This window comes from Trichoplusia ni, chromosome 12 (assembly GCF_003590095.1).
Source record: "Trichoplusia ni isolate ovarian cell line Hi5 chromosome 12, tn1, whole genome shotgun sequence".
NCBI lineage: Eukaryota > Metazoa > Arthropoda > Insecta > Lepidoptera > Noctuidae > Trichoplusia > Trichoplusia ni.
The window spans coordinates 9,954,818-9,979,816 of record NC_039489.1 but is presented as its reverse complement, the minus strand read 5'-3'; the positions used below and the strand labels follow the sequence as shown (position 1 = coordinate 9,979,816).

General features: G+C 34.2%; 1 protein-coding gene across 2 annotated transcripts in view; it reads right to left on the bottom strand.

Moving 5' to 3' along the window:
• LOC113499339 overlaps positions 1-24,999 on the bottom strand; it is a 312,064-nt gene that overhangs the window by 222,839 nt on the left and 64,226 nt on the right. Inside the window, exon 1 of one of the 2 annotated variants that reach the window (XM_026879776.1) lies at positions 22,793-22,891. The exons of the other annotated variant lie outside the window; for it this stretch is intronic. The gene's annotated coding sequence lies outside the window, so the exon portion shown is untranslated. Of the gene's footprint in view, positions 1-22,792; positions 22,892-24,999 lie in introns of those variants that run through there. 2 annotated transcript variants of the gene reach the window in all.

Genomic DNA, 24,999 nt, shown 5'->3' with positions numbered 1-24,999 from the left:
ATTTAATAAACAGTTACAGGAAATATTGAGAAATCTTCTGCTGGTACGTTTAATAATATGGAGTTTTAATATAAGGATTAGAGGAAGAGTGTGATAAATGTTGTATGGTAAAAATAAGAAACTTAATTACGATTGTCCCCACTATGAAAATTTCTAAAATATCTGTAATTTATCTGTTCGCGTAGTTTATATGTTGGTAAAGAATTAAGAGGTCGCAAAAATTTAACTTCGAAGTGACGCTAACGTTTATCAGTCACATGCATGTTAAAGTGGCATTGTTTAAATTTGCATCTTATTTATTGATACCAAAAACTGAAAATTTTTATTTGTCATGTCACAGACGATGAAAAACCATAAAGGCAACTTTTTTCGAACTACATTCCATGGTAATTTGAACACAGTTTTAATTAAACTTTATAACAGTCAACTAATTTCATGAATGTTTTGGAAGTTCATCAAGGAAAAAAATTCAAGATTCTTGCTTATTATTCATGTATCAAGGTGGTGAATAAGATGGATATTTCAATATAAGGCGAGAAAGACGGATGTTGCTTCATTCTTAATTAATTTTATACGTTTTGTATATGGATATGTTATAGTGATGAGTATGTAAGTTGTTTTGGTTACGGAAGTAAATATTTAGTAAAAAAGAAGTTGTATCATGGTCAGTCTGCCCGTGACCATGATACCTGCAAAGGTGTCGAAACGTCGGGAACTAAAACCAAAAATTAAACCGCGACAAAATCCGTAAAAGTCGCTTCATTTCAATGTCTAACATTCGCGTAAACCTAAGAAACCACTAAAAAAGAAGTCCTAATGAAAACTCTTCATAAGCGCCTTTTCAAGCCTACAAAAAATAAAGACGTTTTGATTTTGATTTAGAATAGTAATAAAAGGTGATTAGCTGACATAACAGTTAAAGATGTAGTAATAAAAATATAAGTATATTCAAATAACGTTACCATGGAGCATAAATCAACCTATACGTTAACGTGAATCTAACCTGTCGTCAAGTTAACTGATTAAGGCATTTGTAAAAATATCAAGTTTAACAGTGATTAAAATGCAACAAACATTTTAACAACGCCTGTCAAGCAAAAAGGCAATAAGCATAATCACACATTAAAAAAAAAAGGAAATCTAAGTTATGACAGACAATCCGATCAACTGACATAAACATCGGCCATAGATTATAATTTAAAAATGGAATGTCAAAAGCGGATACCTTTCCCGCCATTAAGTACCGTTTGGAGCGATGACATCATAGAGAGTAGACACGTGTGGGTCGTATCGATGCGACTGCACTTGTCAATCACCTAATAACTATAGTTTTACTCAGGGATTTTTTAGGGTCCTGTACCCAATATCTCGTGAACCGTGATGGCTTACCAGTAGAAAGTTGTTACAGATGAAGTTTTACTGGTGGATAGTCTAGTAACAATTGTTAAGGTACCAAGTTTATTTGCTACCCAACCGATATGTCTCTCTTTAGCGTGTTTGTACGTAACCCTCAGTGTCGCGAGTGGCTCGCACTTAGCTTGTTTTATATTTGCGATGGTTTGATGGACGGCTGTCATCTATACTAATATATAAAGCTGAAGGGTTTGTTTGTTTGAACGCGCTAATCTCAGGAACTACTAGTCCAAATTGAAAAATTATTTTTGTGTTGAGTAGACCATTCATCGAGGAAGGCTTTAGGCTATAAACCATCACGCTGCGACTAATAGGAGCGAAGATACAATGGAAAATGTGAAAAAAACATGGCAGGTATAAATCATAACTTATATCTTCTACCCACGGGGACGAAGTCACGGGCAACAGCTAGTACTTAATATGAATGTTGCTACTGGAGTGTAGTAAGTTTTCTATAAAAAGTTGAAGCCGGATTTTATTTCTAATCTTTAAGCTGTTGTCTGTATTTTAGTTTTTTATAAACATTTTTTATTTAAACTATTGATTGTACTCTACCTTTAATGAAAAAAATATTATCATGTTCACCCAATTGTCAATTAACAGGCTGACATTAAAGTTCCTTATTCCCCAACGCGCACGATAGCAATGTTATTTTACATTGTCACGTTGCTATGACAACGGTAAGCAATTGAAGACTACAGCTGTTACAGAATTGAATGGAGAGCAGTAAAGACACGATACGAACGACCTCGGAGTAAAAACTGTGCTCGTTCATGCGTGAGTCTGTATTTGGTGGGACTAAATACGTTTGGGTGGGTTCGAGATTTTTTAATATATAATAATAAGTTTGTGTTTTGAAGAAAATAGGGAGTTGTTTGCTTCTTTTTTAAAGCCACTTTTGAGGTACATTTTGGTAAGATTTCATATTGGTTAAAAGTTATTAAAACTTATTACTTATGGAATTCTGTGTAAAGCTTAGATTTGAAAAAAGAAAGGAAAAATGTTTTTTTGTCTTTGGTAAGTCTTTAAACATGAAAGTAGATTAATACTTTTACACGCAACATTAAACATTTTAGTGTCTTCTTGCTCTTAAATATTTATAAAATTAACCACGATCAAAGTCCTGTGTTTCATATTTAACTATGCGGTCTGAGGATTACAACCCAGGAAACATCAAAATGACCGCTTGTTCGTTATTAAACTTCTAATGTACCTAAATATAAAACATTTACACCTCAAAAAGGAAGTTTTTATTTTAATCCTTTAAACAGATCTAAGTGCGGTTTACAATAGGGATGCTATTACCTAATACCTTGTTAATGGGCCGATATTGTCTGACATATAAAAAAAAGTGGTGTTGCATAACATATTATATTTGCGCAATATGGGAAGACAATTTTCATAGGGGGTTTTTGTTCATTCTTCAGCTCAGATACTAAGAAGTACATTTATGCAAAAGTCCATTAAACAGAACCAGAAATCAATATATAATCACGCTTTGTTTAATAAACGTGTTATGTAATCACTCATCTTAGGAAAACATCCCGTACTTTTACGTAACGTTTCAATAATATAATTGAAATCGACTTCATCGATTCATATAAGCAAACAAGTAATTAATCATCAATCATAACGATCCGTGATGTTTTCACTTCATAAAACGCACATCAATCACAATCGTGACAAAATTATATTACAAGTTTCCCTAATTTCCCGCCATTCCCAGGCTTTTCACGACCGGTTCACGATCATATCGATATTCGTTCGTTATCGATATGTCGAGAAAAAATGTTCACCACATCTCTATTTATGGCACGTGTAATCTAGGGTATGCCATGTTAGTTGATGTCATTTAATCGCGATTTTCTATCAAGAACGATTAACCTGAACTCCACTTTTTAGTTGAGTAATCTATGAGTCACTGAATGTCCAAGACTGTTCTGTTATGTGCTGGTCGTTAAGGAGATAATTTCTAGTAAACGATAATAGGATATCTCTTTTGGTTAATGAGTGCTTTTAAGAATTGTGTTAGATAATATTTATGTTTTTTTTTTTTGTTATTTGTGTTTCAGTTTCGTCTTTATTGAACAATCATGTTTTATATCTTTACACAATGTAGTTGAAAAAGGACCAACATTTAAACAAATAATTAATCCACAAAATTACTCCGAATGCCACAAAAAATTGACACGAATCTATTATAAAATAGGTCTTCTATCTCTAACTTCGAAATCTCTTAACCTAGAGATAAATCACAGCTTGCAAATTAATTAATGACACAGTAATTAAACACAGTTGTAAATCGTACATCAAACTGTACAACCAGTCAACCAGATAAGTGTGATTTAGTAAGTGCAGGAGGAACGCAGCTTCCAATTATTGCGACAACCGCTACGGTAGGCAACCGGCAAGCATCGGACTATCACATTAACGGGTCGCCGGTGCATCAGTTACCTGTAAATGGTCAGCGCTCACTATCAAACTTAATTAGAGATTTCACGCGATACCACTTAATTTAGGGATGGGGTGTGTTTATATCGATAAAGACTTTAAGTTTTTGATTTACATTATTTTTTGTGTTCTTGTGGTAAAAGTTTAATTAAGTCGTTTTAGTTGCGTTAGGTAATTTGTCAAATGGATTTTTGTTCGGTTGTCTAGTGGATATAGCATAATGACGTTATTAAGATATAAGACATAAAGACTCATCAAATGTTGAGTTTTTCTAGTGTTGACAACGAATGGAACATAAATTACTTATATTACAATTTCATTTCAACGTATCCCAGAATGGAGAACAAATCACAAATAAAAGTTAGAAATACAAACATTTTGTAACATTTCCGCATATCGTAACTCTTACCCCATCCCTAGCCGACCGCTGCAAATACTACGTTACGAGTGACTCCACAACTGGTTATCGTGACATCACTATTGACACATTTACCATTGCAACTGGTCGTTGGTATTTACCGTTCAGTGTAAACGATCGTTAATTAGACGCATTTGACAGAACATCGATGCCATGGAACCGTGGATAAGTCAGACCCTTTCACACGGTCCGAGTTACGGGTTCTTGCTGGCAATATGACCGAAGAAAATTACCAGCAAGCCTCCATGATCGTTAAAGTCAATGGCGTCTCCACGCCAAACCCACTGTGTGCTTCGTGTCGCCGGTTCGATCCCCGCATAGGACAAGTATTTGTGTGATCCACGAATGCTTGTTCTGAGTCTGGGTGTCATTTTGCATGTAATTTGTATGTTTGTGAAAGCCCCCGCGAAACAACGATTACATTTTAAACTGCGGGAGACGTTTAAAAAAAATACACTGAAAAATATGGAGATGACGGCAAAATGACAAGATTTATTGAAACGAAATGTCATTTCCAAACATTTGAGTGATAATTTCTGAAGTTATCTATTGTAGAAATGTCATTTTACTACAAGATCTGGATTTTTTTACTGTCCGGTTCGTTTTGTCTCCGGAAACATGATTGTTTTGGAAATTGGTACGTATGCAAGGCCTGTCAAGTGCCACATAGCAAAACTTACGACCATGAGAAATGTACTAATTATAAAATTAATGGGCGTGCTTTATTAAGTGTGAGAATTTATGTGGTTGTATTATTTCATATTTACCGTTCAGAGTCACGAATATAGCATGGAACAAAGCGGAAATGACACGAGTTGGAAACGAGACGTGTTTGAACACTAGTTTTACAACTGGTCAGCGGTTTTGATGGCTTTCAGTCAGCTATTTGCTCGTTACTTTGAACTAACACGTAGGATTTGTGCCGAGTCCGCAAGTCTAGGTGTAACGGTTTGTATGTAAGTTGATTTAATAAATTTTAGATATTTTGTCGGTTGTTCCCGGAACATCGAGCTTTTCGATCAAAGTTAGTCATCTGATGAATTTAAGTTGTCTTATGGTCTTGTACATACCAAACAAACCTTCTGTAATAAAGTGAGTTTATGCAGTGTAAGCCTTGTCCTTGACACACAACTTTCCTTTATTTGCAAAACAAACACCGGAATAAGAACTGTGTTTCATTTCTCGCTTATCTAAAACAATAATAGATAAGAGACTATTAAAATACGATAAAACATATAATAACTCGGTAACTAGGTCAACATAATTTTGTTTTTAGATTTTACGCGGAGAATATTCTTGTAATATCCACATCCCTACTAATATTATAAATGCGAAAGTAACTCTGTCTGTCTGTTACGCTTTCACATCTAAACCACTGAACAGATTTTAATGAAATTTAGTACAAAGATAGAGTTGACCTTGAGAGAGCACATAGGATAGTTTTTATCCCGGAATTTTGAAGAGTTCTCTTGGAAACGCAATATAACCGACCTCGACGCGGGCGAAAAGCTAGTATATTATATAAACACAATCGATATATACTTTATATGCATAAATGTGATATAACATAATCTAATTCATTTTTTTTACACCGATAACCGATGTTTTTTTTAAGAACGACTCCCGCACTAAGGCATTTAGTCCTTGTGTCGCGGGGGGTTTCACATGCACAATGACATCCATTCTTCTTGAAGTAAAATACAAGTTAATTATCTTGACATCTCTATTTAACCGAAGCGACGTCAACGTGAAGGTAATCTTCGATTCTCGTGTGAAAATCGGAATCGCGTGTACCACACATTTTCGTGTACTAGTAAAGATGATTTGTGTGGAAACGTCGCGGTAGGAAATGTTAAGAGGTTTTTGTTTAGTTTAAATTGCTTTTACGTTTTACAGTTTACCTACTTGTACAATAGCTGAGTATGTATTAAGAATATTAAGATTTGGTTTCTTTACAGTTAGGAAACTTTTTTGTTTCGATTAATGAAAATGCGCGTGGGCCCAACGTGGTTTGAAGCCATCAGCGTTTCACCCAGGAAAACAAAAAACACGCCACAACCAAAAAAGTATCAACTACTCAACTGTTACACGTTGCTTGTATCTTAGGCACTACTTTCATCTTAAGCATATTCTTTCCATCTTCGTATCATCTAAACTGTCCATTAGAACGCATATATTAACTACAATAAAACATACCTATTGACATAACATCTTATGGTATACATTGCTGACATAATGGACCTGCTTCCTTATATCATGGGAGATAATGCAAATCTGCGTAACAAACATTGGATAATACAGATTATCTAAAAAATGTAGTTCATTTAGGCTTTCGCAAGCAAATTATTTGAAAAAACAAGGTAATTCTTAAATGTCAACCTCCTCTGTGAGGGCTGTGGACTTTGGTAGATCCACCGATTACTTATCGGCACTATCATCGACTTGATCCCATAGAATAGAAAGGTTATTCTCTAAACAACGGACGTGAGACTGATTCCTGTCTGCTTCTTCGCTTTAGTAGACGTTATGGTATGTTCTTGTGGTGTGTTGATGGCAAAAAGAATAAGAGCAGTATTCAAGAACTATAAGATAAAAGCTACACTTTGCTGTGTTTGTAATTCCACTTCAAAAAATATTTGAGGTTAACAAAACTAAAAGCCAACATATCAATTCTTTTATCTCGTATCCATACACCATTAGTATGTAGGCTAACAAACCATCATTTTATTTTTGACACACTTCACACACTTTTTCATGAACCTTTCCTCATAAATAACACAAATACAAAGCAACAAAAGTTATTTTAACTTGAACCAAGTTTAACGGCAATTAATTATTAACTAACAGAGCAATAAATTAGAAAACGGAAATATAAATCGTGTTTGGAGAACATTCGTCTATCGAGATTAATGACTTGCATTGCGTAATTTGTTTTTTTTTAATAATGCAAGGCCAAGGGCAGTTTTGGATATAAATTGAATATTAATTATTTACATCAAATAGTTTTAAAATACGGGGAGATGGTTTCTTATGTCGAAAACTTGTAAGAGGGATGGGAATGTATGTAGTGTGTTTGTGTTGAGATAAAAATAATGATTAAAAGTGTACTTTAGATAGGGACTTATTTATGTCGATAGATGTACGATGTACGTAAGATTTAATGTAATATTTATAAACACGTAAACAAAATTTAAATAAATAGATGCCTATAACAAGGTCTGACAAGCAAACCTTGATGCTTAATTAAAATGTAATTAAACCAGAACTGCACGTTATGATGTTAATAAAAAACCAAAATGCCTCAAAACCATAATTAAAAACTTATTAATGTAATAAGATTTTGATTACTTGTAAATTATATTGTCTTCCTCAATTTCCGTAAGCCACTTTGCCAGCCTCTATTTAAAAATCTAGCAGTAAATCATCAAAATAAAGCAAATCTTATAAACCTGTTCTTTTCTACATCTGTTGCAGTAAGGAATTTGATCCATGACTCACGGGGGATTCACAAACATTCATATTACATGCACGCAGAACAACCATACTCTCTTAGTACAAGCTTCGATAAGATCACTCAGATTCCTGTATTATACGGAGATTGGGCCAGCAGAGCGTCGCCCACAGTTGCATAGTGACCTAACACTTATGTTATGAGCAGTTTATTATCCAAACAGAAAATTTGTATTCGATAAAAACGCGTATATTTTAATCAAAACAGTCACACACATTCATCGCTCGGCTACCCGAGACAGGCAATTTATGTTTCATATTTTTAAATCTAATAATATGCAAAATAATCTTAAAACCTTTAGCGTTCGTTCATAATCAGACAAGCCACACCTTAACCCAAGAAATACCGATAAAATACGTACTTTAATCAATGAAAACAATTTGAATAATTAATTTTATGTGTCTACTTATCTTGTACAAAACCATTTTATTGATTAAGGTCTGTCATTGAAAGATACTGAATAAAGAATTACCGTTGACATTGAAAAATTACATAATAAAGATAGACGTATAGCTCAGTAGATAAGGTCAAGGGTCATGTGCAGTTAGAACATATTGTAATAGAAAATATTATTTATTTATTCGTAAGAATATTGCTATAATAGTTGCAACTTAAAATTAATAAGGTCCATAATGTTCTGCTATTAACTATAAGTTATATCATCATAGTTAGAACTAGGTCACAGTGAATAACGATATATATGAAGTACTAAACACCAAGAGCAAGAAAATAAGACTAAAGAATTGTCCACCAATGGCTCTTCAACTGTACAATACGACCGATGTGATTTGGCGCTTCGGAAATTGTAAAAGAATTGTTTTAGAGCGAATTCAAATTATGCAAGCTGGCTGTGTAGGTATATTAGAGACGGCCATATTCTGCAGCCCTTCGGATATTGTAAATGAATTGTTTTACAGCGAGTTCAAATTATGCAAGCTGGCTGTGTAGGTATATCAGAGACGGTCATATTCTGCAGCGCTTCGGAAATTGTAAAAGAATTGTTTTAGAGCGAATTCAAATTATGCAAGCTGGCTGTGTAGGTATATCAGAGACAATATTTTGCAGCCCTTTCCCGTAGTGAACATTTTTTAGATCGAGATCAAAGTATACAAGCTGGTTGTGTAAATCAGGGACGGCGATATTTTGTAGCTCTTTCCGAGGTGCCACGTTACACTGACCGCACTGTAATTAGTGTAACATTATCCCAAAACGTATTAAGAATAAGCAAAGATTGGTGTGCTGCTGCTTTGCTTACGCTAGATTCCGTATTAATGAAATTTAAGACTGTTTTATTTAATTAGTCTCTTGCGTTACATAAGTGCGACAAATAGTAAATGAAGATTTATCACCTAAAACAACATCGAATGTGTTTAAGCCCTTCTAGCAGTTAGTTCTTAATTAATATACGTATAAATTACCAAGTAGGAACCAACTCGAATGATATACTGAAGTTAAATCATTTATTGCACAAGACGGTTGAACCTAAAGAAACGTTGCTCCTTCCAATATGGCCTAGGGTTGATGAATTCCAAGTTCAATGTAGTAAGTGAGCATAGTATTAAATATCAATTGATGCTAAGATATTTCGATGAAACTATTCTGTTAATATCTCGGTTTAATCTTATACTTGAGATCAATACTATACATATTAAAGATTTACTTTAAAAATATTAAAATAATGCACTTTCTGAAATAATTTCACACTCTAAACTGAATGTTTGATATGCTTCATATTTCAATTCTCCTAGAAAGATACATAGATCTGTACATAAATAAAAAAACATACTTTCAAATCGGTTGCAGCAAGTCAGGATCTCATTTAATATTTACTCTAACGATTTAGGCTATGTAGCTCTTCTTCGACGATAAATAATTAAACCTAACGATCAAAAAAACCCGGCCAAGTGCGAGTCGGACTCGCGCACCGAGGGTTCCGTACAAACCTGCAAGGTTTACAAAGTTCGTTCATTACGACAATCGAGTCATATAAATATATATTTTGAAATGTAACTAAAAATTTATGGTTTTCGTAATTTTTCCTTTATCTATGCTATAAGACGTTGCTTCGTACCAAATTTCAAGATTCTGAGTTCACGGGAAGCACCCTGTAGGTTTTGATTCCCTTGCAAGTGTCGAAAATTTGCGGCATAAACGGCTGTATCTTTTGATTGCGTTGGCTTAGAAGTTTGATTTTTTCACAGCTTCAAGGGACAGTAGACCTGAGTAATTGATATAAATTTCAGCTTCATACCTCCACGCGTTCCCGAGAAAAAGGGTCTTGACAGACGGACGGACGGACGGACAGACGGACGGACGGACAGACGGACAACAAAGTGATCCTATAAGGGTTCCGTTTTTTACTTTTGAGGTACGGACCCTAAAAATATATAGTTATTATCCCTTATTTAAAATTTAAGAAGTTGTTATAATAACGTGTCTTTTTGATATTACAAGCCAAAAGCATTTTAAGACATAGAGACAAGACTAAAATTTATAAGCGACAACCCTAATCGGTTCTAATTGCAGGGAAACAAGCGGTAATTACTTGCCCAGCGGTGAACAACGTCACAGTACATTCTAACACATAAATCATTGAAGAAAGTGAGACCGAATTGACCCCTACGGGTTATGAGATTGTTTTAAACGTCCAGATTGCTGTATACGATCAATATAATTTTATTACGAAAGTATAAAATTGATCGTTCGAAGTGCTTTCGTAAAAGTCGAATAAATTTATAAATTATTTCGGTTTTACAGAATAATATTGTGAATTTCGAGCACATCTGGTTGAGCTATGAATCTTTCATGACATGGAGGAAACGGTGTAATTGAAACATAAAATTACTAGATACGTCAAATAGATAAAAAAGTTAATACGCATTTTTTCTTACACTTACTAGCATGTGACGTCATTCAAAAATACATATTGAATAATTTTAGGAAAAGTCCGAAAAGCTAAATACCCTATTGTTTCAAAGCACAAATAACGAATTCTTAGATAATTCAAAGAAAACTTTCTAAGATAAAATCATAATAAACGACAATTCATTCCAGAATTTATATTATGATTCTGTTAAACGACCAAATTAGCTCCTATTCTGCCCCATTATAGCACGTTTGGTATTCGAATCTTTGTCAGAGCTGTATTTACGAGGTGGAGTGAACAATGCTTGCCTGTTGCCGCCCGAACGTTATTCTTTGACAGTTTGACGTTATTGTCAACAATATATGTACTTTCCAAACAATATTTATGGTAAATTGTGTAGAAAACTAAGAATTTATCTTCTATCTAAGTTTAAGTTTCTATCACGGCACGTAACGACATAATTTTTTGCTGAAGCGATAATTTTTTAACACATGTCAGGCGGAAATGCAGAGTCAAGCGCTATGAAGGTACTTACTCGTAGCAGGAGAATCTTAGAAAATAGTGTAATTTTTAAGATGTTAGCTAACAAAAAAATAGATCAGTGAAATTAAACGAAACATTATTGACGTTTCGTAAATCGCAGTTAGTTAAACATAGACTTTATGGCGACATGAAGAAATCCAGTTTCATTTTTCCACTACAATTATTTACAAACCATCTACCATTAACAATCCCTAATTACTAACCACTTACTAACCTCATTAAATTAAATGTCAAAGCTGCCAATGAGTAAATATCTTACCTACTTTGTTAAGATACATTCCGTCTTTAAACAAACATTAATTGGCTCAAACTAGACCAACCTTTTACCATCGACTAATCAAACGAGGTTTCTACATTAATCAATATCTATATTATCTATGATTCATACTAGATAATATGTTAAATACTAACAACGACAACAACCTTTACCATGTGTTCTTAAAGCAAGACTCTCGCCATTGTGGAAGCGAGAGAGCACTATTCACTGCAATAGCGATGTCTCTCTTCCTCGACGGCCACAATCCTGCCTCAAGAGTTCATAGTACAGGTACAGATCTGTATTCATCGCCTATTTATTTCCAGTATTTGCTTAATGAACGGATGTCCGTTGAGAGACGTGTCAAGAAATCTATCGCGAATATCCAATGAATAAATACTTATTTTCTATTAATAACATGAGAAAGAGTTATATGTCCGTATTGCAGATATTATTTAAATTCATTTTTATATAAACATTCATATAGCTTGGTACGCAACGACGCAATATAAACAAATAATCTGTATTCTCATTTTTTTAAATACTTCTGACCTTTTATACTGTAGAAATAAACAACTTTCATGGAAGAAATACCCAGAGAATTGTTAATTGACGATTAGTGTCGCAAAAAATGATATATTTACATTTAATTGTAACTATTTACGTATTGCAAGCAGTTATTAAATGTGCGTTTAAAAGCATTAACGACGTAAATATTTAATACCACCACTTAATGACCCAACTTTAAGCTTGTTACGTTAATGTTCTCGTTTTACAGCATTCAGATAAATATTGTGCAAATTTATGTTTTTTAAATGTTGATAACGTAAAGTGACTGATTGCGTAATATCTGATAACTTATTTCTTATCAGATATGGCGGTAACACGATAGTAGTTTAGATTAATTCGAATATGCTTAACATTCAGCATTATAAATGATGTTACACTGAGCCCGTGGCGATTTTACCAAGGACTTTACCAAGGGCCAAATGAATAGCTTTTAATTCAATTAAAAAATAAAAGAAAATTTGTCACTTAAGAAATGTTTAGCTACATTTTAGGCTCACTTATCTAAGATGATCTCAAATCATATTTTCCATTATTAAATAATTTAAATTTTAAAATCTATACTCTATACTTAATATATAAAGCTGAAGAGTTTGTTTGTTTGTTTGAACGCGCTAATCTCAGGAACTACTGGTCCAAATTGAAAAATTCTTTTTGTGTTGAATAGACCATTCATCGAGGAAGGCTTTAGGCTATAAACTATCACGCTGCGACTAATAGGAGCGAAGATACAGTGGAAAATATGACAAAAAAAATTAGGCAGGTAGAAATCATAACTTATATAATAAATAATATCTTATAATATAAAACTTATAATATCTTCTACCCACGGTGACGAAGTCGCGGGCAACAGCTATTTTAAAATAAAAGTATTTATTTAGCAAGCAAAAATTTTTATAAAGCCATCGTAATGTAAGAACGAAATATTTAATTTAAATTGCACGCAGGGCATACACCGGAAAAGGGCCCCGAATCCCGACAGTTCTTTCGGCCAATCACGTGTCGCGATTCTGTGACGTCATATAATGGCGGACGCGATGTGAGTCAGGGGTCTGTTATGGGTAATGTTGAATGCGTTTCGCACATGGATTTTGAATGCCAGACGGAATACAATTAATTAATTATTGGATCGCAGTAGGGTGCCGGTTACTATGGACTTTTATAAATCAATAGGAGCAATTAAAATGTTTAGTTTGGAGCATACAAGGCAGAAAACACTGTGAAGCTAAAAATAAATTCATTTTCTGCGAGGGTAATTACAATGAGTAGAAGAGTTATTGTGAAATGCTGCAGAAAAAACAAAATAGGTAGAAAGAGAGATAATTAAACATGAAATGGCTGTCACCCTGTTCCCCTTAAATTCATTAAGTTTGGCTCAGTTGTTATTTATATGAAGTCGATTGAATCTTTTAGTTGTTAAAACAATATCATAACTTTAAAAAGGTAGCAATAAAACTTCCTAACACAATTTAAATCTAGCTCACTTAAACTTGTTTAGTTAAACATCAGGTTATCCTAGTTATTTGCATCGCAAAACGCATTTAATTCTCACGTAATAAGATTTAAAAGGTCTTCCTTGAAATAGTGTTGATATCCTGCCATCTCATTCGCGTTAATACATTTCGCAGACGAACATAAAACAAAACACAACAGCGCATGATTCACACTCATGGGTCCTGTAATTACGTCATGCGCACGCGCAGCCGGGGATGCAGGGGAGGCGTGACCCTGCGACAGGAATATATTGCGGCGTCCTAGACTACAATATACTCCAGGTCTATCTGGGCACTGATCTAGTGCTCGGTTCGAAGGTATTTATAATAAGGAAAGTGTGTAAAATATTTACGGACAATAGAAGGAAGAAAAGTGTCTCTTCCTTCAATCGAATTTAAATATATGAGGAGGTCATTTTTGGCCATGATGCATGAGAAGGCAATGCTTATGCCTACTTATGATGCTATAAAACTTTTTTAGGGTATAGAAATAGCTTTTCTCTAAGAATCTAGATAAAATATAAAGTAACTACATGATGGCAATAAGTACTTATGTTCCTCTTTAAAACTCACTGGTCTTCTGACGATACCATAAATAGAGTTGTAAACAAACAAATAAGCACATATAAATCACTGGCCGGTTGATTAAATAATTTTAATCAGATTTTTTTTTTCGGTTTAAAAGTACCTAAAAATTAATGACTTGACAGTTAATGTTTTCTTAAATTGTCTTACCGAATAAAATAATTCTAAATTCAAAACTCAGAAGAGTGCTACAGAGACCATTTTGCTTCCAAAAAGATCTAAAGTCAAGAATGAATGAACGAACGAGAGAATGTAATGCGTTTTGAATAACTACTTCATTCATATTAAACTGAGTTCATGTCCATCTCAAGACGGTTTCTTTTATGTTAAACAGTCGGATCTGTATAAGCGTGGGCTACATGCTACCGTCTCTACGCTCTGTCTCTACGCAATGTACTTAAATACATTCAGTTACAAGTAAGGAGACATAGTACATTGTACAGCAAACATTGAACAGCGTCATAAATTTAATAAAAGGTATTTTTTCGCAAAATTTTATTTCGCATGATATTTTGGTGCTGTGTACCTTTGAAATGTTGGTAAAGTTTCGCATATTATCATTACTTTTTATTTATACTATGTATCTAGAATATTGAGTATAAATTAAAACGAACCATAGCAGACATGTGGACGTCCCAGCCAGGCTGTTGGATTAAGAACTGCCACAGTGATAACAATTTCCAATAACTAGTGTTAACAACTTTCGTCTTCAAGACGCTTGGCCTATTTAAAAAAAAAATAGTAATATCTCATACTTAAACTTTCAATGTATGCGTCCCCTGTGGTTTTGTGCGCACGCTACTTAGAAGTTACCTTATAAGTACTTAAAAGGCAAATGGCGTGGGTGATTTAATATGTATTATTAAGACCCAACTGGCACGGCGATCTAGATTCTTTATAATGTTAGACAGACATTTAGTTGTTTTATACCTCAAGACATCTGGGTTTTCATTCTATTCTCTGAAGGATCTCAACGCTGGGCAAACCTTGCAGTCTTTTGCAATTTCAAATTTAAACAAAATAATATAGATAAGCAAATATCAAAAAAAGCTCCTATAAATGATTGAATACATTGAATAAGAGAAACTTAAATATCGAATCTAAATAACTTCACACTCAAACGCGTTCGATAATTCAAACACAACAATTAATTCTATCCAATCAGAATCGAGAACTAATAGAAATAATTCACTAACAGCCAATCATCGATCACGGGTGGTGTGAAACGGAAACAATGTACCGCGATCTCTGGATGCAGTAAATCAAACTTATCTGTTACCAGTACTTGTTTATGGTTATTGTTCTTAAATAAATTTTAACAGCTTTCTGCACCTTCGTGGCCTATTTGGAAAGGGTATTTGTAATGAATTGTGGTATGCTATAAGCGCCTACTACTAACACTTAAATCAATATTGTTTTAACTGTGGAAGAAAGACAACGCATACGCCGTGTAATACTCTCTCTTCTACAAATGTGAAATGATATTTCTACAATATAGCTAAGTGATTAAAGTTATTACTTATTGAAGTTATCTTAAATAGGGTTCCGTTTAGTTGCATAGTTTGCAATATGTCATTAAGTGTCATTTGCTGAAATAAACAAGTGCTAAATATTTTTAAAGTAATTGGAAAATAATTATAAGTATTATTTTGTAATTTTATTTAAGTATTTTATTTCGTAAGTTCGTTTACTAATTTAATTACTTCTGTACATTTTTAGAGGCAAGTATTAAAAAGTTTTCAGAAAAGTCCTTCATTTGATCCATACTTTACCTTTAATCGTGAAATTTAACACCAATGGTACCAATGGTTTTGACGACCTCCGTGGTCGAGTGGCGTACGCACCGGTTTCAAGGTGCCGCTAGCTCTGAGGTCCCGGGTTCGATCCCCGGTCGGGTCAATGTAAAAAATCACATTTCTACATTGTCTCGGGTCTGGGTGTATGTGGTACCTTCGTTGTATCTGAATTCCATAACACAAGTGCTTTAGCAACTTACTTTGGGTTCAGAACAATGTATGTGATGTTGTCCGCATTTATTTATTTATTTAATGGTAATAGAAACCAAACCAATTCACGAATACTTAAAGAATTTAAACAGATCTAAACAATCTTTTATAATGCACACCATTAATAAAGCGAGATCATAAAATCCTTTCAAAAGTCAACTTGATACAGAAATCGTGTTACTGCAGATATAAAACGATTAATTTAGTTTAAAAACCTATCTTGTGATTGAGAGTACATTTTTTTCTGTAAGCCGTACTAAATATATCCTATTTCTAGTTTCTAGTGCTGGTAGAAAAATAAACAGATCAATTTTAATACAGCAAAGCTAAAGATTTGTTTTTGTTCTGTTTTGAGTTGAAAAGTCCATTTATCAAGAAAAGTTGTTGGTACATTAATAGAAAGCCTAATCCGCGAGTCTTGTATACTAATATTATAAAGAGGAAATATTTGATTATTTGTTCGTCACGAATAGGCTTCGAAACTACTGGTCCTTTCACTGTTGAGAAGCTACATTATCCCCGCTGAACATAGGCTATAATTTACTTCAAAAATATTAGGGTTCCGTAAGAAAATTTTGATATTGTATCCCAAAGTATCAGAACTTATATCTTCCAACCACGCGGACGAAGTCGCGGGCAACTGCTAGTAACTAGTATACATGCAACTACGATTGTGAGTGCAAATTGAAGTTGAAAAGATACCCTTAAAAGTTTTATTCTCTCAACTTTAAACAACTTTTATCACCACGTCCCACTTGTAATCTTCACACGAAAATTAATTCACTGCTAATGTTGTTACCCTCGTAATTACACCCTAAACTAAAAATAAATGAACACAATAATGCGTATTACGAAACGCATTAATTAAGAACTTTTTTTATGGCATTATTACGACTTTGAGTGTAATTTAAATACTATTAAAATGCGTAATGGGGTCTTTATTACACCCGTTAGAGCATTGCTATCTTAGTTTTAGGTTGTAGGTACGAGTACAATGTACAGTCGACTTCAAAAGATTAAAAGCCTATATTAATTGCGCAAAAAAATCTTAACGATACTTACACATTATTTTAACAGTTTTTACGTATGCTTGCTATAGTATAGATAGAACGTACACTATAACTCATTCCATGCTACAATCCTCCATTTTTAGGGTACTTGTTAACAATCAAAATTTCAAAATATTCAATTAAATAAAGCACGTTCCATGTTTTAGTTTCAGACTATCGATGAAATTCCCTGACATAACCTATATACAAAAGTTTCATGGTCGTCCATCGTACATTGCTTCGAATTATTACTTTTAAGCGGTCATAATTACATGTAATGTGTGTTTCTCACCATCAGTGTATACTGAAGAATCTGAAGAGCTATCACTATGATAATAAATACTGGAACACAGATGCCCCACTGAATCTCTGTTCTCCTTCTCCACGCTGATCTCTGGTGTTTGCACATTACTCTCGTCATCTGGAACCAATATTGCCTCCTGGCTGTTTGCATTATCACCTGTCTCGCTTTCTATCAAAATAACATCTGCTGGTGATAACAGTATCTTTTGAAGGATTACACAATCTTATCCTTTCACATTCATTCCATATCTTGGCTATTTATATGTGCAAGCCACTTCTGTGCCACAATCTTCCTGTAATTGCAGGAGCTGCAACATGTAACTTGAAGATTGTAACCTCAACTTGTAAACCCATCAGTTAAGTCAGCTATCGCAACCAAAGCATCTCTTCCGTCATAAATACATAACAATGCTTTTCTTCAATTATAACCTGGTTACCATTCCTGATAAGCTCGCTAACTGATTACAAGTTTGTAGTCAAAACAGGCACGCATAGCACATTTTTCACAGTTATATGACATTGCAAGTCTGACATGATCTCCACATCTCCTGAACAATCAACCCATTAAAACACGGTGATAGTTTCATGTTTGCAATCCCGTCCTTGTTAACAGTCATATGTGCACTGGCACCGCTATCTGTGTACCAACCCTTCTAACTAAACCTTCCGTTTATAAAAAACATTGAAAACGCATTTATCCGCCATTTTCTTTCATAACGGGCACCACATTTATCATAGTTTTCCATGCCCTTTAGTTTTGGTACACTAGCTATATTCGAGTTCATGGTTTCGCCCAGTCAACAAGCGCAAATTATCTATTTTAACAACAAAATAACTGATAAATGCCCAACTGAGCCCATAACCTATTAAAACACGTTGGATATTTTCCATGAACTATATTTGACAATCAACATAACAGAGACAAACATAGATTACATAGCTACAAGACATTAAAACCTATTTTGATACATACTAACAGGGTCTTATATTACACCTCCGTTAGAGCATTGCTATCTTAGGTTTTTAGGTTGTAGTACGATGTACAATGTACAGTCGACTTCAAAAGATAAAAGCCTATATTAATTGCGCAAAAAATCTTAACGATACTTACACATTTATTTTTACAGTTTTTACGTATGCTTGCTATAGTGATAGATAGGAGCGTATCACTATAACTTATATCCATGCTATCAATCGCTCCGATTTTGTATTGGGATAGCTTGTTGAGATTTCAATCAAAATTTCAAAATTATTCCTAATTAAATATAAGCGTGTTGCCATGGTATTGTTACATACATATCGCATGAAATTATCCCTGTTTTACATAACCTATTATACTTAAAACGTTTTCTATGGTCGTCCATCGTAAACATAATGCAAATTCAGAATTAATTAAACTTTTAAAGCGTCAATTATGCGACTGTACTTAATTTATACTACCTAGCCCTGCATGCTCCCTGTAAATAGATCAAGTTTGTATCTTGGAAAGAATATTAACATAGTAAATTATACTGAAACAATGGAACGATAAAAACATTGTTTCAAAGGCACATTAAGTTCACAGTGACTGAACGACAATTTGCAAATATGACATTTCACACTGGATGTATTTATATCCTATTAATTTTATTGGACGCTAAGTTCTTTTCTTTATTTTTATGTATTATGTAAGTATATAAACGGATTATTGACTCTATTATTTATAATCTCCTTATTAATATCCTACCTACTACTCCTTTTTCTCTTGAGTTGCAATTTCTTGCAAGTTCTTGCAATTAAGGGAGAGACACGCCTAGTCAAATGAAATGCTCAATGACGCTTCCACAACTAAGTATAAATGTAATAGGATCGTGATAGCGACTTGTAAACAATCAATGAATTAAAACGATCGTAGTCCACAGCTGTGCAGAGGACTTCCAACAATTTGGGCCACAACACCTGGTTCGTAGTCGATACCGACATTAATACAGCAAATTGGTGAAAAAACACATAAATATTCGCGTAAAGCTTGACAATATTATAAACACCAATAGCTAAAGCTAAATAATAATGCAACATAAATCGTAAGATAATCTTCAATATTTTCTATCAGAAAATTGAATAACGAATGAAAGTCCGTCTTTTTAACATACTATGATTGACTATGTGTCCATGTTAAAATACAATCAATAAACTTCTATAGTTAAACGACGGGTAAGTAAAAGTTGTAATATTTTAATTTCACTTATCAGCTATTTCGTCGCATTTGTTGTGAAAATAGCTTTTAATACTTGTAAATACAAGTCAAGAAATTCTGACTACTATTTACCTTGCTATCTTACGTCTTAATCCTGGCTATATGTCACGTAAAAAATTTCGTCTAAATCCGTTAAGAAGTTTTTGCGTGGAAGAATCATTCATACATTCGCCTACACTGTTTATACGTATAGATGTTTATTCTTCTGCAAAAGTTTGATTGTATAGACTATACATACATACATACAAACTTTGGCGTTATATTAGTAGGATTAGCTAGAAATAACGTTTCCAGTCAACACTATAACAACGTGCGTGCCTAGATAACAAAGAATGATAATAAAAGGATTGATGACCGAGAATCAAGGACGCAGTTTTTATCGATTTTATAGAAAAACTCTATCGTGACTGAGGCAATTATACAAGAAATTGTTACACAAGTTTTGCTTCAATTCATTTATAAAATCTTATTTATTTGAAACTTCCTAAAAGCATGAAATAAAGATGACTGCGTCTGTTTACACTGCGGGCCTATCACCACAAAGTTTCAAAAACATATATACAGGGTGTTCTTACCTGGATATTAATGTGTCGTAATTATAAAGTAGCTTTGTTACGATATGCACAAGTTTATGTTGCCCTGTAAAAGCATTTTAACCTAATTCACTTGGTTTACTATTGTTGAAAGAACTACTGTATTTCACGACTGACCTGTATTTTGTTTAATTAAAAGTGTCTGTAGTAGAGAGTGAGTCAGTTACTATTTCAGTAAACCTTTTCATTGAGTTATACTATATATATGGGGATAACTAAATGATGTTAACTTTGAATTATCGAAAGCAACGAAAGTCGAAAACTTAATTTAAGTTGCATATGCTTGCAATTGGATTTAATTAGGCTAAAAAAAATGTCATTTCAGAAATTTTCATTTACCTTTAAGTTACGACACACTCAATTTGTTTTTATGGGTTGAAAAATTTTCAATGGAACTTACTACAAAACTGTAGATGACATGAAGATTTTTCTTATTGGTATTCATATAATTATCAAGAATTGAAATAAAAGGCACAATAACCAATCACACTGCAGTCACAAACATTATTCATATTTAAAACATCAGTAGCTTTATTATCGCAAGTAGTACAAGTCGCATTGCCCTGCCTATCCTTTTGGGCATAAGCGTGATGATGAACAGTAAATAATGCTTCATTAAACACATGGGTGTGCATCACGATTCTCTATATTTGTTGAGCTCGTGACGTCAGGGTCACGGCATAGTCGATGTGACTACAATTCAATCTGTGCCTAGGTCAAACTCTCTAGGGCATTTAGCTAATAAATCTAGGGTTTCTGATGTTTGCACATTACGGTATACTGTTTTATCGAATGAGGTAAATGGGTAAGCAGTGAAGAGGGAGATCGAAGAAAAACACTTGTTTCGGAAAAAACATTATGCGAAAGTAGCTGAATGCTGATATGAAGTGTAGTGAATGTTTGGCTGATCCCCAGTGGTAGGAAAAAGAGTTGGAAGATTATGTTAAATGGCGCCTAAAGCAGGCTAAAGGAGAGATTGAAAATCGTCTCATGTTCTAAAGCCAATAGGTAATAGTAGTCCGTAGTGCAGATTCTTATCATCAGGTAAATAACAATATCTACCGCTACATACAGATAGAGGCACTTCATCGTAAAAGAATACCTACCTTATTATCAAATTTTCTAACTAAAACACTTTCCCAAAATCGATTATTTTCGGAAATCACTAAATACCGCCTCAGATAGGACAAAAAGATAAGATATCAATTATGACGTGTCTAATCCTATTACTAATGTTAACAAATCAGGAATAACTCATTTGCAGGTGTTACATACCCTGTAGTGTTAGCTGCTTTTGTGGTTACACCGTAAGACTTGTTATTGGATACTGTTAAATACAAAAGCTAGTTAGAATTATAAAAGAGTCCTGTGCCTATACACTGTAAAGTTTGTTTTGGCGATATATTTTATTAAGAGATTCCCTTGCATAATTTTAAATACTACTGTAGATATCTTACTACTGTAGACATGTACCCTTTTTCTACATGAAACGTAAAATTAACGGCACTTATCAAAAATAATTGTCATTTCCTCACATTTCAATTTTTCATACGTTCGGTAGCAACATTATTCTATTAAAATTGGTAAGACATGCCTTAATAACTTAGTTTACACTGACAAAAAAGGTACGACAATAATTTATATTGCAGTTTGCAGTTTTTATTAATTTTTTACCGACTGAGCTGTCTGTTGGCATTTAGAATGTTGTATTTCGTATACCGAACAGCGATACTTAAACTTTCTAGGACTTGTTTATTTTAAAAGCATGCATTCATAAATACATGTACTGAAGATTAAAAAACAGGGAGTCTTTTTTTTTGATTCTCAAATGTATTGTTTTTTTTTTCCAATAGGTCAACTTTGAGCTATTACCTCTCTTACATTTCGCATATATCTTTAACCCATTAGGGATATTTTCTCTACTTGTCCACCTTCAACTTTCTGATAATTTTGTCAGTGAGAATATCAGTAACATTAAAAGTGAACGGATTTCTCAAGTTCCAGTTTATTTCGCGCACAATGCGGGTCCCACGTGTTCGCGCTGATCCGCAATTAATAAACAGCGTGACCCACTATCGAAGAACAAATTGTCGAATCATTCTCATATTAATTATCAAATGCTGTAAGCTTTAGTGCCGGTGTTTCGGCGTGATGAATATGCGTGCCAGTTCCGGTAATAAACTTATTAATGTCGCTTTCTTCTTCACGTTTCAATGTCACAGTATTTAAAGTTTCCGTTTGGTATTGGAGTGCTATAGAGGCTGTACCGCGCGCCGCCTTGCCTAGCCATTTACGGAAGTCTACGTGAATTGTCATTGAATTAATTCTTATATCGTCACGTGTACCAACCGGTTCGATTGTTAACCCATGTGTTCGATATATCTTCTGATGTAAACTAAATCTAAGTTAGCAGAACAAAGCCAATAACAAACGACTCTCGACTGATCGCTGTCGAGTATAAATCCTAGCTCTACTCTAAAACAAGTGAACCGATTGACTTACCATAAATCAAGCTCTGGACAGGGGGAAAGCACTGCGTATCAATACTCCGGTAGTCACATTAACTCTATAACAAAACCACTTTTTGTATCACGTTCAGTGAAACGTTATCGTAAGTATGAACGAACAGCAGAATTAGCACTTCACAAATCACATCCTCTTTTCCACAACACTGATAGAGCACAGATCTGCCTACCTCGCCACACTGAAGCTTGAACACGTTTCTTCACAGTTATCTGTTAAGACGGTAGCGTAACAGAGTGAAGCAATCGCACTGCCAAAATCGCAATGCGAAATTTAGGCCGGTCGCAAAATTGTTTCGCCTAAAAGCGACAGTTAAACCAACTTTACGGTCCGGAAACGTTCCAAATTCGAATCGGAAAGTCGGTTTACGGTTTGCAGCAGCGATAACTTGAACACACGAGTGAGCTGCGCGGGCAGCGCTAGCAAACTGAGGCGCCGTCCGCCGTGCGCAACCACGCGACGCATCTAACCGAACCGAATGGACTTCAAACTTTTACCCGACCGAATCGAAACCGCACGCCACAACACAACAACCTCAGGACTCCGGCGATTTTTAAATCGGATAGTTTGCAAAGTTGCGAATAAACTTGCATGCAAGTTACAAACATGGACAAGTTACCCGGACAAGGCTCTCGAGATATGACATTCGTGGACGCACACAATGATTACACACCAGACGTTTAATAGCGCTGATAGTATATAGCGATCTGAGCTCTTGACGTTGATATTAAGAGATAAGTAAATTTGTGGATACCTGACGATTACGCGCTTGATAATGATACTATCGATCACCCTGATAGTACTAAGCATGAAAAAAAAACATAGCATTATTGTACGTTAAACGGAATAAAACGTGAATTAAGAAGATCAACCTGAATTCTTTTGAACCAAATACGGGCACAGAAACCGTTCAAACAGCCGAGAACGCTGCATTCCTAAAGAGCAACAAGAATGTGATCTTAAGATCTTGATTTAATGCAATGTTTATATAAATTAAGGAAAACAGATCTTGTAGACGACTCCGGAACGAGAAAGCTTTGAGTTTGAGTTTATTTAGAGATTAATTTTATTAAAAGCAGACACTTCTCTATAAATAGTTAGAAAACGCAAACTGACAGATGAGACTAAACAAAGAAATAACGGACTACAGGAGAGATAAAATTATGATTATTTATATTAAAAGCATTTATAATTGAAATAGAATATAAAAAAGAACTTCTAAAAGAAACCAAATGAGTACTAAGAAAGCAGGAATAAAATATTTATTCAGAACCAATCTTTATTCATCTGAAATTACCAGAGACTATGAATAGAATAAAGTACATTTTTTTTAATTATTATGATTCTGATAACGTTATCTCGAAATTACATATTTTTTTATGTCCAAATGTCTTTATTTTAGAGATGCCGGTAGTTTTATTAGGCGTTTTCGAATTTAAATTACCGATCCAGAGTCTCTATTAGCGCTCTTCCAAATTGTCATTATAATGGTAAAGAACTGGTAGGTAACTAAAGAAAAACTTGTTATGGATAAGTTTATCAACGAAATAGCCCAGTAATTGAAGCACATCCGCTGAATTCTCACTCAAATATTTGCATTATTTTCTGTATAATTGCTTCAATACATTACATCAAAACCTTTTAAAGGAACTCTTATCGAAACCGGTTCCAAATTACACTCCAAAGATCCTGGACCCCACACATTTATAGAACCACAAATTGTTTGAAGTCATAAAATTGACTTCTAATGGATACAGATTCAAAACAATTTAGAAGAGGTCAAAGGATCATTTATGAACCCGTTTTTGGATTAGTTGGATACGAATCGCAAAAAGAATTTAATTTTGTATCGTTGGTTCAAGAATTTTGAAGGTTGAGGATCGAATTCATGGTACTTTAAAAATATTTAATTTGCCACCGTCTATCAGTTCTCTTTTGCGTGTTATGGAAAACAACCTGACCAACCAGGGACATTAGCATCGCAATTACGTAAATACTTGGCAAGTTTCAATAACCCCTCGTTTTCCCGCAGCTAGTGAAGTACCCCACAGTCGCATGTTCTTGTCGATCTACATAACTACTCTAATTAAAGGATATGCAGAGCGTCGGCCGGCGGCACTGCACCAACAGGATTCTCTGCTCATAACCATGGGAATAGTAAGGCTTTTAATATCTACGAGTACGAC